This window comes from Microcaecilia unicolor, chromosome 4 (genome assembly GCF_901765095.1).
Source record: "Microcaecilia unicolor chromosome 4, aMicUni1.1, whole genome shotgun sequence".
NCBI lineage: Eukaryota > Metazoa > Chordata > Amphibia > Gymnophiona > Siphonopidae > Microcaecilia > Microcaecilia unicolor.
Genome location: NC_044034.1, coordinates 166,955,782 through 166,974,683, shown reverse-complemented (window position 1 = coordinate 166,974,683; position 18,902 = coordinate 166,955,782). Strand labels below are relative to the sequence as shown.

Below are 18,902 nucleotides of genomic sequence, written 5' to 3'. Positions count from 1 at the left end.
GCATGGGGCAATGAGTTACATCTGCAGATGGTAGGATGCCGATTTCTTTTTTTGTTGTCGTCGTCGTAGCTGCCTGGGAGCCCTGTCGCCGCTATATCTACCTTCCCTTGTAAAAGACGGAATCAGCTACGGAGATGCTGGCCCTTTAAAGAGCTCTTTTGTGACGAGTGGAGGCTCTGTGCAGCCCTTTCGGGAGTCGCTGGTGCCCCGCCTTTGGAGGCGTATCCTTTGCCGGGGGAAGAAATGCTGTTCTTCAGTGGGTAAGATCCGTGACCAAGCTCCGGACGCGCTCTGCCTTGGTGAGTGTGGGCAGGGCGTAGGCTGCTGCGAAGACCCGCGGCCAGCTTTAGCGTCTTCCAGATTCGCAGCCCCCACTCTTGGTGTAGGAGAGAGGCACAGAGCCTCAGCCTAGCTGTACCTAGAAAATGCTGCGTTGCTGATGCGGCGGCCTTGCAGCTACTTTCCTTTAGGAATCCTGCAATTTATTTTTTGAATTTGCCCGCAGAATTAGCAATTTGCGCAAAAAAAGATGCATTTTTGGCATTGTGCTCGGGTTATAGTGTATTAATGCTAGAATGAGTCGTGAGATGTAGTCTGTTTCAGTAAAGTAGTTACAGCTTTACGAAAACCACATTCACTGTTTTGTGTTGCGTATTGCATTTATATAAACGGTAAACATAATGTAGGATTTTTACTAGAACTAAAAAAAATAAATAAATAAAAGCTCTGTGATCTGTACAACTGCTTTTGGCCTTTTTGTTGCAGATGAGGGTTTCTGAGTTTTAGTGGCTGCTTTACTTTCACCCCCCCCTCCCCCCCATTTGAGTGCTTTCATCTAGTTTTATGGTTTTGTAACAATGCTGGTGTTAGGTATCACACTGGCCTAGGGACCCCAAAGGCTGTATCCTTTCCTTTGTCATCTCTTCCCCCCCCCCCCCCCAGCTTAATAAAGTTAAACTAAGAGATGAAATCCAAAGAGTAAGTCTCTGGTTCTTATACCTAAAGTCTAGGTGTCACTAGATTGAACAGTATTGCACATTTGAACGTAGTACGAAACATCCTTGTTTCCTGGATAACTTTGGGTATTCTTTACTCCAGAGAGTTTACAATTTGGTAAATGTTGTTACTTTCTTGGCCTTGTTTCTCGAGTACTGTAAATTCTTTCCCTATACTATCAAAAAGGTGACTCTAAGCACTAAACATATGCTTCCTAGACAGACAAAATAGAAGAAACAATTTAGTATATCTGACCATTTTGAATGGCTTCCAAATAATGAGGTAAATACTAGAGAGAATAGCTGACTAAATTTTTTCTTCTTCCTGGTCTAGACAAGCCCAGACCAACAGGTTGAGACCCCCTACCAGCAGATGAAAGTAGAGATAATGAACTATTCTAGTGACATCACTGGTATAAAGGCTGGAGCAGCCTGGAATTCTCCAGCATTTGGGGACCTGTGGTTTTTGATCTGATACTGTTAAGGCAACTCCCTTGGTGTTGGCAGCAGAAGAATCCAGAGACTTGTGGGTTGTGACCATCTACCAGCAGGTGGAGGTAGAGAGCGCTGAACTGCACTGTCTTATAGGATGGCATGCTCCTTGGTCAGTCAGTATTCTCTGTCTCCAGCAGGTGGATGAATGGTCTTTCACAAGCTCTTGGGTTCTTCTCTATACAGCTCCTGTTGGGTCTGTCAGTCCAGTTGAGCTAGGGGGTGTGGCTGAGCAGTGCTGCCTTTAGGGGGTACACCTGGTCACCCCAGGTCCCTCTCCAGCCCCTCTCCTTTCTCCTTCCCCAGAAAGCTGTGTCTGTTTGAAAAAGAAAAAGCCTCCCAATGGCTCCAGGAGTGATACTGGTGCCCCCAGTATCAGGGCTGCGAAAGGAGAGGACTGATACAGACCTACAGCAACTTTGAGGCAGCACACTTCTCTCAGAAACACCATGGGGTGAGTGTTTACTTTTGGGCTGGTTGTGCAGGCTTTCTCCCTTTCCTTGAAATGGCAGCAAGGCACTTCCTCGCTGCTCCTGCCTTCAGATACATCCAGCAATTATGGTCATTTTTATGCTGGCTGGGCAGGCTGTCCGCAGTATTCAGAGATTGCGGTCAGGGAGCTCTAGTTTTTCTCACACTTCTGAGTGTGGGCTGAGCTGCTTTTCGGTGCTGTTGGAGTTTTGGTGGCCAGTGTCCAAAAGTCTGTGTTTGCTCTTCTGCTCCCTTCTGTTTCCCCAACTTTTATTTATTTATTTATTTTGTAGTAAAACAACAAAACACAAGGGGAGTCCTGGTAGGTGGCTGTCCCACAGAAGGGTGCGTCTTCGGGTTGCAGAGTCGTGGGGGAGAGGCGGTAAGGAGGAAAATTTTTTTTTTTAGATGTTTCTGGCCGCGGAGGCCGCTCAGATTTGCTACTGGGCCGAGCTACACCTGCAGCTTCTGTCGGCAGCTCACATAGCAGGTCAGAGCAACGTGCAAGCCGATTTTTCTCAGTAGGCCTCAAATCGACCCGGCGGAATGGGAATTGGCAGAAGTTTTTCCTCAGATTTGTGCCAAATGGGGGACTCCTGGAATGGATCTAATGGCGTCAAGTGCAAACGCCAAGGTACCTCGCTTTTTCAGCAGAAGGGAGAGATCCTCACTTGGCGGGGTTGGATGCTGTGACTCAACACTGGCCGTTGGAGCTCCTGTATGTGTTCTCTCCTTGGCCCCTGATAGGGCGAGTCCTACTGCGGATTCGACAGCACCAAGGTCTGGTGATTCTCATTGCTCCAGTTTGGCCAAGGCGTCCGTGGTATGCGGATCTCCGCCGGATGTTGATGGACGCTACTACTACTACTACTACTATTTAGCATTTCTATAGCGCTACAAGGAATACGCAGCGCTGCACAAACATAGAAGAAAGACAGTCCCTGCTCAAAGAGCTTACAATCTAATAGACAAAAAATAAATAAAGTAATCAAATCAATTAATGTGAATGGGAAGGAAGAGAGGAGGGTAGGTGGAGGCGAGTGGTTACGAGTCAAAAGCAATGTTAAAGAGGTGGGCTTTCAGTCTAGATTTAAAGGTGGCCAAGGATGGGGCAAGACGTAGGGGCTCAGGAAGTTTATTCCAGGCGTAGGGTGCAGCGAGACAGAAGGCCGCGAAGTCTGGAGTTGGCAGTAGTGGAGAAGGGAACAGATAAGAAGGATTTATCCATGGAGCGGAGTGCACGGGAAGGGGTGTAGGGAAGGACGAGTGTGGAGAGATACTGGGGAGCAGCAGAGTGAGTACATTTATAGGTTAGTAGAAGAAGTTTGAACAGGATGCGAAAACGGATAGGAAGCCAGTGAAGGGTCTTGAGGAGAGGGGTAGTATGAGTAGAGCGACCCTGGCGGAAGATGAGACGGGCAGCGGAGTTTTGAACTGACTGTAGAGGGGAGAGGTGACTAAGTGGGAGGCCAGCAAGAAGCAGATTGCAGTAGTCTAAACGAGAGGTGACAAGGGTGTGGATGAGGGTTTTGGTAGAGTGCTCGGAAAGAAAGGGGCGGATTTTACGGATGTTGTAAAGAAAGAAACGACAGGTCTTGGCAATCTGCTGGATATGAGCAGAGAAGGAGAGAGAAGAGTCAAAGATTACCCCAAGGTTTCGAGCTGAGGAGACAGGGAGAATGAGAGAGCCATCAACAGAAATAGAAAACGGGGGGAGCGGGGAGGTGGGTTTGGGGGGGAAAATGAGAAGCTCGGTTTTGGTCATATTTAATTTCAGGTGGCGTTGAGACATCCAGACAGCAATGTCAGACAAGCACGCTGAAACTTTGGTTTGGATGCAAGGTGAGATATCAGGGGTAGAAAGGTAGATTTGGGAGTCATCAGCATAGAGATGGTAGGAAAAGCCATGGGATGAGATTAATGAACCAAGGGAAGAAGTGTAGATAGAAAAGAGGAGGTGCATTTCCCCCTGCTGCCGAACCTGTTGGTTCAGGGTCCGATGTCTATGGAGGATCCCTGCCGATTTGGTTTTACGCCCCGGCTATTGAGAGTGCGCAATTGAGAGACAAGGGGTACTCTTAACAAGGTCATCTCCACTCTCTTGCAGGCCCGCAAGCGGTCCACTTCTGCAACTTATGCTCGGATCTGGCGCAGATTTGAGGTGTGGGTGTTTCAAAGGCGATCACACCCACGCGGGCTGCAGTCTCGACAGTTTTGGACTTTTGCAGGAGGGCTTATAAAAAAGCATAGCTTGCAATTCCCTGCGGGTGCAAGTGGCAGCATTATCATGCTATCGAGGGAAAGTTGCTGGCTTGTCCCTTGCTGCTCATCCGGACATTGCCCGATTTCTCAGAGGGGTGCTTAGGCTCCGTCCTCCTGTCCGTTTGCCCTGTCTGGCCTGGAACCTGGGGCTGGTGTTGAAGGCTCTTCAGTGTTCGCCCTTCGAGCTGCTTAAGCGAGCTTCGGAGAAAGATGTGACTCTCAAGACAGTCTTTTTGGTGGCCATTACATCGGCTAGACGCGTGTCTAAGCTGCAGTCGCTGTCCTGTCGGGACCCTTTTCTGCAATTCTCGGAGTCCGGAGTAACGGTACGTACAGTGAGTGCCTTCCTTCCTGCCTAAGGTGGTTTCAGCGTTTCACCTGAACCAGCCCATTTTTCTTCCTTCCTTTTCTAGGGAAGAGTTCCCGGACTCCTTTGGGCAATTACATTTTCTGGATGTCCGCAGGGCGCTGTTGCAGTGTCTAAGATGTGAAATGACTTAAGGACTTCTGATCGCCTTTTTGTCTTGTCAGGTCCTCGGCACGGAGGCCCAGCGTCTAAGGCCACTATAGCCTGTTGGCTCAAGGAAGTCATTTTTTCTGCATATCTGCTTTCAGGTCGGTCTCCGCCTGAAGCGTTTAAAGCGCATTTCACGAGAGCCATTTCCTCCTCGTGGGCTGAAACGGGTGCACTCTCTCTTCAAGAGATCTGTAGTGCGGCTACTTGGGCTTCTCAGCTCTCATTTGTCCGGCATTATAGGCTGGATGTTGCAGCGAAGCACAAGTGCTCCAACATTTTTGGAGCACAAGTGCTTGCTCACGGTGTGGCCTGTTCCCACCCTAAGTAGGGATTACTTTTGTACATCGCATCAGTTAATGGATTCATCTGCTGCTGATGACAAGGAAGGGAAAATTAGTTTCTTACCTTTTGTAATTTTATTTCCTTTAGTCACTGCAGATGAATCCATGATCCCTCCCTGTCTGACTTGTTTTTTGTTCAGATCTTTCATGCAGATATAGATCTCATTGGGAGAAGTTGGTTACCAGTTCTCAAAATTTCTACATGATGTTCTACTACAGGAGGTTGAGTTCATCCCTCCTTTGTATGGTTATTGCTCCTGTTCTTGGGCATTTGTTCGCTGTGAGGAAAGTTTGTTATTATACCTTTATGGTTCACTCTGCTTTGGAAATCTCAAATACTGAAGGCAGTTGGGGCTAACTGTCCAAGAGGCACTATGGTTTTTCATTGTTCTCTATCTCCACCTGCTGGTAGGCGGATACAACCCATCAGTTAATGGATTCATCTGCTGTGACTTAAGTGAAGAAAATTACCAAGGTAAGAACGTAATTGAAAATTACCAAGGTAAGAACCTAATTTTCCCATAACATCCTCATGTTTATTTTCCATCCCTTTCCTAATAATACTCAACATTCTGTGGGCTTTCTTAGCCGCCGGAGCACACTGATCAGAAGTTTTCAACGTCTTGTCAACGATGACTCCCAGATCTCTTTCTAGGTCTGTAACTGCTAACGCGAAACCTTGCATGACATAGCTGTAATTTGGGTTCCTCTTTCCCACATGCATCACTTTGCACTTGTCAACATTGAACTGTCAGTATTGAGAGAAGTAATCCCAATGAGGCTAAGTCTCCGGGGAATGGACTACAGCTTCTAGTGACCAGAGTAGGATAAGGGTAGAAGTACACTTAAATATAACTGGAGTGGTAAAATTTGTACAGTTTGAAGTAATAGGATTATGTGGAAGGGGTATTGTTTTTTTCAGTTCAATAGATGTGATTCATTGTTCATGAATTAGTTTGGGTCTGCTGGGTAGGCTTTCTGGAAGAGGTGAGTCTTGAGGTCTTTTCGGAATTTTAAATGGGTGTTCACAGTTCTAATGCTTGTAGGTAAAGCGTTCTAGATCTGGGTGCAAATGTAGGAAAAGCTGGATGCATATGTTGATTTGTATTTTAGTCCTTTACAGTTTGGGTAATGCAGGTTTCCTTAGCGTCCCTCCGGACCGGACCAGGATTGGACTGTTGGGTTGTGCCCGCCTACCAGCAGGTGGAGACTGAGAAAAACTCTGACTCTAGAGAGCCAATAGGAGCCCTGGCCATGTGACCTTAGCCTCAGTATTTTCTCAGTCTCTCAGCAGGTAGGAAGTGAGCCCATTAGTCTCTCTCTCTCTCTCTCTCTTTTCTCTATAAGATATTACAGATATATTTATAATACTTCTTCTGTGCCTGGAATCGTAATTAGAGGCTTGACAGGGTTTCTTTCTTTCTTTGACAGCCTCTGGGGTGTTAAACTCGGGTGTCTCGAGTCCACCCCCCTTCCTCCCCATCTCCCTGGCTTAGCAGGGAAGGGCCGTCCCTTTCTCTGGAAAGGTGTACCGTCTTTGGGAGAGGCAGCCACTTTTAATAGTCAGCTGTTTTTAAAGAATTAAATCAAGTAAAAGAAAATTAAAAGAATTAATTCAATTGAAAGGAATTTAAAGGAAGTAGTTTTTGCTTTCCCCAGGCTTATAATGAGCAGGTAGCTCTTCTGTCTTATTCTGTTTGAAGAGTCTTTCTTTTTTTTTCTGGTGGAGCTATTTAAAAAAAAAAAAAAAAGTGATATGTCAGCGTCTGTGACTTTAATCGGCGGTTTTTTGTTATCTTAATTATTTTTCCTCTGCTATCCGGCGTTGTTAGCGGCGGTAGTTGTAAAAAAAAAAAAAAAAAAGAGGCGCGAACTGTTAAGCGCGTGCTCGCTCTTGGACAGGTCTGTATAGCTTGGGAGCTGTATTGACGGTTCCTGTTCGGGCCAGAGGCTAAACCATGTTTTGTGCGGCATCGGAGGCTATCTGTTTTTCGGCGGCACAGATTTCCTGCTTCTTCGTCGGTCCGGTCAGTGGTTTTCTCCCCCGAACTTTATTCTTCTCATTTTGGTGCGCTTGGCCGCCATTGTTTTGCTTGCAGCTGCAATTTCCCTTGACGTGGCAGCGTTTTTCTGCTTTTACTGTGTTTGGCTGTTTGTGCAATGGAAAGGAGATATTGTTTCTCCGGTAGTTGGGGCAATTGGTAGTATATTTGCCCCGAAATTAATTTTTACATGTATTTTTCAAGCTATTAAAAAAAAAAAAAAAGAAATGCTACGATGCGAATGGCGCTCATTTTGTTTTTCCCTCTGTTTTTTCTCTGTCGGGGACTTTTTGGTTGCTAGCAATGTTGTGAATTAAAGTGCAGCTTAGTTGGCGATTTCTTTGTTCTTGGCAAGACTCCAATTCAAAGTGCAGCTCAGTCGGGAATACTCTGTTTTTGACAATGGGGCGAATTAAATTGTATCTCAGCTCCAAAATAACCATTTTCCTATTCCTTTCCCTTGTGTGTGATGTTTGGAGGAAAGGTCTTCGCTATTGTCTAGCGCAGTTATTTATGGGGGTCCAGTGTACGTCACTCTGTGTCTTTCTCATTTCCTGGTGAATAGGACTACATTTTCTAATAGTCAATTGATTAGTACTTTACAAATCTGGCCATAATATCTTAGTTCCTTTCAAGCATTTCCCTTCATGGCTATGATGTTATACAGTGTTTTTAAGAACTTAACAAACATTTTCTATGGCATAGGCTATCTGGTTCAGGTGCCATGTGGATAGAACTACATTGCCGGATAGTCTATTGTTTGGTACTTTACAATGCTGGATATAAGATCTTAATTCCTTTCAGGAAATTTCCCTCTGTGGCTATGTTCTTATACAGTGTTTTAAGATCTTAAAAAAAAGTTCTCTAGAGCGTAGGCTGTATGGTTCAGATGCCATGTGCAATGAAATACATTGTCTGATACTCAATTGTTGCGTACTTTGCAATTCTGGACATAAGGTCTTACTTCCTTTCAGCAATTTTCTTTCATGGCTATGCTTTCTCTTTGGCATAGCAGATGACAGCTGCATAGGCTACATGGTTCAGATGGTTCTCATATTCTAGGAGACTCAGTCCTGTCTACCGAGCACCCAGTTTTCTCAGCTGCTTTAGAAGGCATGTTTTATTCACGTCTTCTCTACTTTCCAACTGTCTTGGAGTTTCTCATGTGTTATCTTAGTTTTCTTCTAGGACTTACAAGATATATGTCCACTTAGGGAGTAAAGTTATCCGGTCAATTTGCATTTTCTCCCACTTAAGGATATTGGGAGGTCCTCACGCCATCTACTTGTATTTTTGTTTCCTCTATCTATTCAGCCTGGGCACATGGTAAACATTCTGGTTTTGTCCAGTATGACCATCCATAATATCTGCTATCCCTTTCTCTTCCTTACAGATTTTAGGGTCTTGTTTCAAGCTTTCTTGACGTCAGGTACAGTCTTGTCTCCTGTGGCACAAATTCACCACCTTTTCCGTAATAGGTATTTTCTTTTCATTTTCATTTTATTCTTCCTCTCTCCAGAGTTTTTTTCTCTTGGAAGGAGATTCACTCATTTTCTGTGCATTTTTTTGCCATAAGGGCATAAGTGTTGCCATAATGGGAAAGGCCAAGAGTCCCCATCCTGTTTTCAGATGGGGTCAATCCAGATTGCAAATACCACATTCATATCTCGTGAGTGTGCGTCTGTTCATCTCTGTACATCTCAGTGAGGAAGGAGGCATGACATGATACGAGGTTTGGGGAGCTCCGGTAAAATTAAAGGCCAGTGTGTCTCAGTCCACGCTCAACATATGGTGATCCTTTCATTTTCATTCTATATGTCCTCACTCCAGACCTTCCTTTCAATTGGAAGGGGATTCTTTCACTTCCTGTGCATTTTTGCTATTAGTATATGAGTATTGTCATATGGGGAAAGTCTAAGAGTCCATTAAGCCCAGCATCCTGTCCTCAGTTGTGGTCAATCCAGGTTGCAAGTACCACATTCATTTCTTATGGGTGTGGGTCAGTACATCTTAGTACATCTCAGTATAGGAGGAGTAATGTGCATGATATGAGGATGATGAGAAGGTCCTCATTACCAGTTTTCTTGCCCTGCTCTTCGGTCTCGTGTCGGCTCCGCGCACTTTTTTCTTAAGTTATGGTCGTAGTAGCAGCGGCGCTCATGAAACTACGTCTCGTCGTTTCATCCTTTCCATAGATGTCTGGTTCATTACAGTCTTATTGGCAGAGTTGTCAGGTCAAGCAACGGGTGGTGCATTTCGGGCACACCCTAGGTTATGGGGTGCATGTAGCCAGGTCTCTCATTTGAGCTCTCTTTTGAGCTCTCGTGTGATCTCATTAGATTTCATAGCATGTTTCTATTTTTTCTCTCTCTGTTTAGTCAAGTTGGCGTAGACTGTTTTTGTCTTCTCTACAAGCGTCCCACTTTCTGTTTTCTCTGGATGTTCTTGGGCCTTCGGCCATTACCTTGCTCTATTTTGCAGAGTAAAATTTTACTTTCTAGCTCCCAAGAAGGAATTTTTTCTTCATTCGCTTTGGAGTCTCGGTAGTCTTTTTTGGGCAGCTTTTCACTCTGTCAATTTCGTGACCATTGAAGAAAAAAAAAAAAAAAAAGTTCTCAGTGGATAGTACCTTAAGGGGAGGTCCCAGTTCTACAACTATTTCTTTTCGCTCTGACCTTCCATGTGCCTCGCTTACTCTCTTGCTAAAAAGACTTGTCAGCGGCAGAGATAGATGCCCTCTCGTATCCAGATATTTATCTCGGATGGAATTCCCTCCGCTCAGTTGGCCTCTGTATTCTCACTAGTGCAGCACTTGGGTCTGGTGGTTGAGATTGAGCATTCTTCCTGCAAGTATGCCGGGAGCATATACACAGTGAGCAGTTTTTTGATGGCTGCATCTGTGAAAATATATATGTATATTTATAGTTCTACTACATAAGTACATATTTAATTCCACACTGGGAAAAGCTCAAAGGTCCTATCGAGCCCACCTTTCGGTCCACAGCCAATCCAGACCATGAGCACCTGGCTAGATTCCTAAACGTACAAACATTCTATACATGTTATTCCTGGAACTGTGTAGTGTTTTATGGACTTCTGTATGTATCTAACAGATGAAAGGTACTAACAAGTGTCTACTGTTGATTTATTCCCGTTTTCACTAATTGGGGTCTACGACAAGAGTCTCAGGTGATCTGCTTACAGAGACAACAGCTACAGATGATTCTTTCTCTCTCATTTGAGTTGCACTCTGAGATATGTTTTCTACATGTTGGGTAACTGCAGCGGCTGTCAGTTTATTTGGACCTTCAGTCTAGTTTGCAGCAGGGATTTAGGTACCTTCTTCTTCTGCATAGTATTTAACTGCATTCTTGTTTTTACCTATTTAGCTTCTAGTGATCAGGTACTTTCTCACTGACAGGCTTTACATACTTCCAATCTGTTGCTAGGTCAGCAATAGTCTACGATATCTGGAGTATTGTACTTCAGGATCTCGGTTTCCACTTTCTCAGCTGAGGTAGATTCATTGTAGTTTTTTGTTTCCATGCAGCTCTGCTTCTACCTTTGCCATCTTTCTTTCAGTCGTTTTTTTTCTCGAGTCTCTCTGTCCTTTGCGCTGCACTGATAGGGGACATTATATAGCGGCCACTTGGTAGGGGACAATGTTCAGCGTCGCTTGAACTTTCAGCTTTTTTGCTTTGTAGTCATTCTATTTAGTTTATTGGCGGTTCTTGGATCGTCAAGCTTTTGGCTTCGTATTCATCCTAGTTTGGGTGTTTTCAGGGACTCTACCGCATTCTCAATGTCTGTCCCTCCCGTAAGATTACTGCTTTGGTACTTCCCAACAATCCTGGTCCGGTCCGGTCCGGAGGGACGCTAAGGAAGGAGAAATTAGATCTTACCTGCTAATTTGCTTTCCTTTAGTCCCTCCGGACTGGACCAGGCCCCTCCCATGTTCTATCAACTCTTTAGATTCTTTTATTAAGTTTGGAAGTGGAATGTTTAAAAAAAACAACAACAGATGATACTGTATATCTATTTTAAAAAATGACTTTGCGTGGTCCATACCACTTCTCTGGTGGTTGCTGGTGAGCTCGGTTGCTGGAATATATACAAAACCTTAATGGGTCATACCACTTCTCTGGTGAGAGTTGCTGGTGAACTCAGTTGCTGGAATATATATAAAACCTTAATGGGTCATACCACTTCTCTGGTGAGAGTTGCTGGTGAGAGTTGCTGGTGAACTCAGTTGCTGGAATATATATAAAACCTTAATGGGTCATACCACTTCTCTGGTGAGAGTTGCTGGTGAGCTTAGTTGCTGGAATATATATATATATAAAACCTTAATACCACTTCTTTGGTGAGAGTTGCTGGTGAGCTCAGTTGCTGGAATATATATAAAGCCTTAAGTGAGTCATACTACTTCTCTGGTGAGAGTTGCTGGTGAGCTCTAATATGAATGGGCCATGCCACTTCTCTGGTGAGAGTTGCTGGCCAGCTCTAATACAAATGGGCCATACCACTTCTCTGGTGAGAGTTGCTGGTGAGCTCTAGTACTCGGTTTTGCCGAGGAATTTGTGGCTGCTAGGATTCCATACGGCACAGAAGTTCTTTCTTTCTTTCCTGCTTTGTTATTCAAATACTGAGGCTAAGGTCACATGGCCAGGGCTCCTATTGGCTCTCTAGAGTCAGAGTTTTTCTCAGTCTCCACTTGCTGGTAGGCGGGCACAACCCAACAGTCCAATCCTGGTCCGGTCCGGAGGGACTAAAGGAAAGCAAATTAGCAGGTAAGATCTAATTTCTCCTTAGAAACGTTCTTGATGATTCGATGATGTTTCTAATTGGTAAGTCGATAACTTCGGTCATGTAGGTTGGGGCCAGACCATGGATTATGTTTTGGACCAGAGTGCAAATTTTGAAGGGTATTTGTTCCTTGATTGGTAGCCAGTGCAGTATTTTGCATAGGGGTTTAGCACTTTCGAATCTTGTCTTTCTGAAAATGAGTCTAGCTGCCGTGTTCTGCGCAGTCTGGTTTCTTTAAGATCTGTTCTTTGCATCCCGCATATATGGCGTTGCAGTAGTCAACGTGATAGTACCATTGTTTGAATTATGTTATGGAAAGTTTCTCTTGGGAAGAATTTTTTGATCCGTTTGAGTTTCCACATTGCATGGAACATTTTCTTAGTGGTGGCAGAGGCTTGGCTCTCCAGGGTTAGGTTTGTGTCAATAGTAATTCCAAGGATCTTCAGTTTGTCCAATATTGGAAGAGTATGTTCCTGGGTTTTTATGGATGAAGGGAGGTTTGTTTTGTGGTGAGAAGAGAGAATAAGGCAGTGAGTTTTTCCCTGTTTGAGTTTGAATGCCAATGCCCAGGCATCCATTAAGCTTACACTATTCTTTATTGCAACAGTGATTTCTGTTGCATTAGAGTTGAACGGTATGTAAATGGTGACATCATCCGCATACAGAAAAGGATTAAGATTATGCTTGTGTAGGGCATGAGCAAGGGGGATCTTCATCAGATTAAATAGTATGCGTGAGAGAGGTGAGCCCTGGGGTACTCCGCAATCGTACTCCATGTTGGCGATATGTTTGAGTTTGCTTTTACTTGATAAGATCTCGTGGTTAGGAAACCCTTGATTCATTTGAGTATATTCCCTCCTTTGCCTACTTTGTCAAGTATTCTTAAAAGTATATAGTGGTCAACCATATGGAATGCACTTGACATGTCGAATTGCAAGAGGAGTATGTTTTTACCTAATGTGATTTTCTTTTTGAACTTGGCAAGGAGAGTTACCAGGACGGTTTCTGTACTGTGGAGAGATCTGAAGCTCAACTGTGGTTCTCCGAGGACAAGCAGGCTGCTTGTTCTCACTGATGGGTGACGTCCACGGCAGCCCCTCCAATCGGAATCTTCACTAGCAAAAGCCTTTGCTAGCCCTCGCGCGCCGATGCGCACAGCGCATGCGCGGCCGTCTTCCCGCCCGAAACCGGCTTGTGCCGGCCAGTCTTCTTTTCTCCGCGCTCGGTACGGTTGTATTTTGCCGTTCGTGCCCCGAAAAGACGACCTCGCGTGTCGTTTTCGACTCGTTTCTGTGGGAAACTGTTCAAATTGTTTCGGCAAGACCTCTTTTGGTTTTTCCCTTCCTGTACTTCGAGTTTTTTCTGCCCCGGTAAGTTTTCTTTCGTCGTCGGGGTAGGCCTCATTTAGGCCCCGGTCGAAATTTCCTTCTCGCTTTTTTTCTGGTGCCAATTTTCGCCATTTCGACTTTTGATCTCGCGGGCGTGATTTTTCCGCCCATGACATCGAAGCCTTCCAGCGGCTTCAAGAAGTGCACCCAGTGCGCCCGGGTAATCTCGCTCACTGACAGGCACGCGTCGTGTCTTCAGTGTCTGGGGGCTGGGCACCGCCCTCAGGCCTGTAGTCTGTGTTCCCTTTTACAAAAGCGGACTCAGGTAGCGAGGTTAGCCCAGTGGAACATTTTGTTCTCGGGCTCTTCGTCGGCATCGGCACCGGGGGTATTGAGTGCATCGACGTCTTCAGCGTCCAGACCTTCATCCTCGGCTGCCAGTGCATCGAGGCGTCGGACCTCTGCATCGGCGCTGAGACATCGGACGACTGTATCGACGTCGGTGGTACCGGGACCTCGTCTGCTGATGTCGTCGGACGGTGGTGCTTCGTCTGGAGTGCAGGTGAGGGCTGTCCATTCCCCTGCTGGTGGCGGTGAGCCTTCGGGTGGGTCTCCCCCTACCCTGAGGGCTCCTGCGGTACAGCCCCCCCGAGACCGACCTCCCTCGGTCTCGGCCCCGAGGAAGCGACGGCTGGATTCTACGTCCTCCTCGTCGGTGCCGGGAAGCTCCGGTGACATGCTTTGTTCCAAGAAGTCGAAGAAGCATCGTCATCGGTCTCCTTCCCGGGTCGGCACCGAGAGCTCTGGGTCGCCGAGGGAGTCGGCACCCAGCAGGCATCGGCACCGAGAGGACCGCTCACCCTCTGTTCAGGAGGTGTCGATGCGCTCCACTCTGGACAGCCCGGAACAGGTTCTGACGTCGACGCCTGCATCGACCTCCATGCCTTTCTCTGCAGCCGCTCTAAACGAGAGCCTCCGGGCCGTTCTCCCAGAGATTCTGGGAGAGCTGTTGCGCCCTACCCCTCCGGTACCGGCGGTGCTTGCGCCACCGGTACCGTCGAGCGTGGCGCCGGCTGGCCCATCGCCCGAGGTGAGGTCCCCGGCGTCGGTGCCGCCGCCTCCCAGGAAGGCTCCCCGACTACGTCGGCGGAGGGAGCTTCGCCGATGCGGGCGAGGGAGTCTACCACTCGACGCCCCCATCGTGGACGTGGCTCCACAGAGTCGAGTCGGGCGAGGTTGCAGACACAGGTTCGTAAACTTGTGTCTGACACAGAGGGTGAGGCCTCGTGGGAAGACGAAGGAGACATCAGATATTTCTCTGATGAGGAGTCTGAGGGTCTTCCTTCTGATCCCACTCCCTCTCCTGAAAGACAGCTTTCCCCTCCTGAGAGTCTGTCTTTCGCTTCCTTTGTCCGGGAGATGTCTACGGCCATCCCCTTCCCGGTGGTTGTGGAGGACGAGCCCAGGGCTGAAATGTTTGAGCTCCTGGACTATCCTTCTCCACCTAAGGAAGCGTCCACTGTACCCATGCACCATGTCCTAAAAAAGACATTGCTGGCGAACTGGACCAAGCCTTTAACTAACCTCCACATTCCCAAGAAGATCGAGTCCCAGTACCGGATCCATGGGGACCCAGAGCTGATGCGCACTCAGTTGCCTCACGACTCTGGAGTTGTGGATTTGGCCCTAAAGAAGGCCAAGAGTTCTAGGGAGCATGCTTCGGCGCCCCCGGGCAAGGACTCTAGAACCTTGGACTCCTTTGGGAGGAAGGCCTACCATTCTTCTATGCTCGTGGCCAAAATTCAGTCTTACCAGCTCTACACGAGCATACACATGCGGAACAATGTGCGGCAGTTGGCGGGCTTGGTTGATGCGCTCCCCCCTGAGCAAGCCAAGCCATTTCAGGAGGTGGTCAGGCAGCTGAAGGCGTGCAGAAAATTCCTGGCCAGAGGGGTGTATGACACCTTTGATGTTGCGTCCAGGGCCGCTGCTCAAGGTGTGGTGATGCGCAGGCTCTCATGGCTGCGTGCCTCCGACCTGGAGAATAGAATCCAGCAGCGGATTGCGGACTCGCCTTGCCGTGCGGATAACATTTTTGGAGAGAAGGTCGAACAGGTGGTAGAGCAGCTCCACCAGCGGGACACCGCATTCGACAAGTTCTCCCGCCGGCAGCCTTCAGCCTCTACCTCTACAGGTAGAAGATTTTTTGGGGGAAGGAAGACTGTTCCCTACTCTTCTGGCAAGCGTAGGTACAATCCTCCTTCTCGACAGCCTGCGGCCCAGGCTAAGCCCCAGCGCGCTCGCTCTCGTCAGCAGCTTGCGCCTCAGCAAGGCCCCTCGGCTCCCCAGCAAAAGCAAGGGACGAGCTTTTGACTGGCTCCAGCAAAGCATAGCCGACATCCAAGTGTCAGTGCCGGGCGACCTGCCAGTCGGAGGGAGGTTGAAAGCTTTTCACCAAAGGTGGCCTCTCATAACCTCCGATCAGTGGGTTCTCCAAATAGTCCGGCAAGGATACACCCTCAATTTGGCCTCAAAACCTCCAAATTGTCCACCGGGAGCTCAGTCTTACAGCTTCCAGCACAAGCAGGTACTTGCAGAGGAACTCTCCGCCCTTCTCAGCGCCAATGCGATCGAGCCCGTGCCATCCGGGCAGGAAGGGCTGGGATTCTATTCCAGGTACTTTCTTGTGGAAAAGAAAACAGGGGGGATGCGTCCCATCCTAGACCTAAGGGCCCTGAACAAATATCTGGTCAAAGAAAAGTTCAGGATGCTTTCCCTGGGCACCCTCCTTCCCATGATTCAGAAAAACGATTGGCTATGTTCCCTGGATTTAAAGGACGCATACACTCACATCCCGATACTGCCAGCTCACAGACAGTATCTCAGATTCCGCCTGGGGACATGGCACTTTCAGTATTGTGTGCTGCCCTTTGGGCTCGCCTCTGCCCCACGGGTGTTCACGAAGAGCCTCGTGGTGGTCGCGGCGTATCTACGCAAGCTGGGAGTGCACGTGTTCCCATATCTCGACGATTGGCTGGTCAAGAACACCACGGAGGCAGGAGCTCTCCGGTCCATGCAGTGCACTGTTCACCTCCTGGAGCTGCTGGGATTTGTGATAAATTACCCAAAGTCCCATCTCCAGCCAGTCCAATCTCTGGAATTCATAGGAGCTCTGCTGAATACTCAGACCGCTCAGGCTTTCCTTACCGAAGCGAGGGCCCACAACCTCCTGTTCCTCGCTTCCCAGACCAGAGCGTCTCAGCAGGTCACAGCTCGGCAGATGTTGAGACTCCTAGGTCATATGGCCTCTACAGTTCATGTGACTCCCATGGCTCATCTTCACATGAGATCTGCTCAATGGACCCTAGCTTCCCAGTGCTACCAAGCCACCGGGAATCTAGAAGATGTCATCCGCCTCTCCACCAGTTGCCGCACTTCACTGCACTGGTGGACCATTCAGACCAATTTGACCCTGGGACGCCCATTCCAAATTCCTCAACCCATGAAAGTGCTAACGTCGGATGCATCTCGCCTGGGGTGGGGAGCTCATGTCGATGGGCTTCACACCCAGGGACTGTGGTCCCTCCAGGAAAAAGATCTTCAGATCAACCTCCTGGAGCTCCGAGCGGTCTGGAACGCACTGAAGGCCTTCAGAGATCGGCTGTCCTGTCAAATTATCCAAATTCGGACAGACAATCAGGTTGCAATGTATTACATCAACAAGCAGGGGGGCACCGGATCTCGCCCCCTGTGTCAGGAAGCCGTCGGGATGTGGCGTTGGGCCTGCCAGTTCGGCATGCTTCTTCAAGCCACATACCTGGCAGGTGTAAACAGTCTGGCCGACAGACTGAGCAGAGTCATGCAACCGCACGAGTGGTCGCTCCATTCCAGAGTGGTACGCAAGATCTTCCGAGAGTGGGGCACCCCCTCGGTGGACCTTTTCGCCTCTCAGACCAACCACAAGCTGCCTCTGTTCTGTTCCAGACTACAGGCACACGGCAGACTAGCGTCAGATGCCTTTCTCCTCCATTGGGGGACCGGCCTTCTGTATGCTTATCCTCCCATACCTTTGGTGGGGAAGACCTTACTGAAGCTCAAGCAAGACCACGGCACCATGATTCTGATAGCGCCATTTTGGCCCCGCCATATCTGGTTCCCTCTTCTTCTGGAGTTGTCCTCCGAAGAACCGTGGAGATTGGAGTGTTTTCCGACTCTCATTTCGCAGAACGACGGAGCGCTTCTGCACCCCAACCTTCAGTCTCGGCTCTCGCGGCCTGGATGTTGAAGGCGTAGACTTCGCTTCGTTGGGTCTGTCTGAGGGTGTCTCCAGTGTCTTGCTTGCCTCTAGAAAGGATTCCACTAAAAAGAGTTACTTTTTCAAGTGGAGGAGGTTTGTCGTTTGGTGTGAGAGCCTCGCTCTTGTCCTGCACAGAACCTGCTTGAATACCTTCTGCACTTATCAGAGTCTGGCCTCAAGACCAACTCAGTAGGGAATCACCTCAGTGCGATTAGTGCTTACCATTATCGTGTAGAGGGTAAAGCAATCTCTGGAGAGCCTTTAGTTGTTTGATTCATGAGAGGCTTGCTTTTGTCAAGACCCTGTGTCAAGCCTCCAGCAGTGTCATGGGATCTCAACGTCGTCCTCACCCAGCTGATGAAACCTCCTTTTGAGCCACTGAATTCTTGCCATCTGAAGTACTTGACCTGGAAGGTCATTTTCTTGGTGGCAGTTACTTCAGCTCATAGGGTCAGTGAGCTTCAAGCCCTGGTAGCTCATGTTCCGTATACTAAATTTCATCATAACAGAGTAGTGCTCCGCACTCACCCTAAGTTCCTGCCAAAGGTGGTGTCAGAGTTCCATCTTAACCAGTCAGTTGTCTTGCCAACATTCTTTCCCAGACCGCATACCCGCCCTGCTGAACGTCAGTTGCACACATTGGATTGCAAGCGAGCGTTGGCCTTCTATTTGGAGCGGACACAGCCCCACAGACAGTCCGCCCAATTGTTTGTTTCTTTTGACCCCCAATAGGATAGGGGTCGCTGTCGGGAAACGCACCATCTCCAATTGGCTAGCAGATTGCATTTCCTTCACTTACGCCCAGGCTGGGCTGACTCTTGATGGTCATGTCACGGCTCATAGTGCCAGAGCCATGGCAGCGTCGGTGGCCCACTTGAAGTCAGCCACTATTGAAGAAATCTGCAAGGCTGCGACGTGGTCATCTGTCCACACATTCACATCGCATTACTGCCTCCAGCAGAATACCCGACGCAACAGTCGGTTCGGGCAGTCGGTGCTGCAGAATCTGTTTGGGGTTTAAATCCAACTCCACCCTCCAGGACCCGAATTTATTCTGGTCAGGCTGCACTCTCAGTTAGTTGTTCTTCGTAGGTCAATTTCTGTTATACTTTCGCCGTTGCGAGGTTCAATTGACCTGTGTTCTTGTTTTGAGTGAGCCTGAGAGCTAGGGATACCCCAGTCGTGAGAACAAGCAGCCTGCTTGTCCTCGGAGAAAGTGAATGGATACATACCTGTAGCAGGTGTTCTCCGAGGACAGCAGGCTGATTGTTCTCACCTACCCTCCCTCCTTCCCTTTGGAGGTGCGTTTTTACTCATTTTTGCTTGTCATTCAACTGAGCGGGAACGGTCG

General features: G+C 48.0%; 1 protein-coding gene across 3 annotated transcripts in view; it reads left to right on the top strand.

Annotated features, from left to right (window-relative positions):
* The first annotated feature begins 226 nt into the window (after positions 1-226).
* CKAP5 (cytoskeleton associated protein 5) overlaps positions 227-18,902 on the top strand; it is a 421,631-nt gene continuing 402,955 nt past the window's right edge. For all 3 annotated transcript variants that reach the window (XM_030200874.1, XM_030200876.1, XM_030200875.1), the window contains exon 1: positions 227-299. The gene's annotated coding sequence lies outside the window, so the exon portion shown is untranslated. The remainder of the gene's footprint in view (positions 300-18,902) is intronic.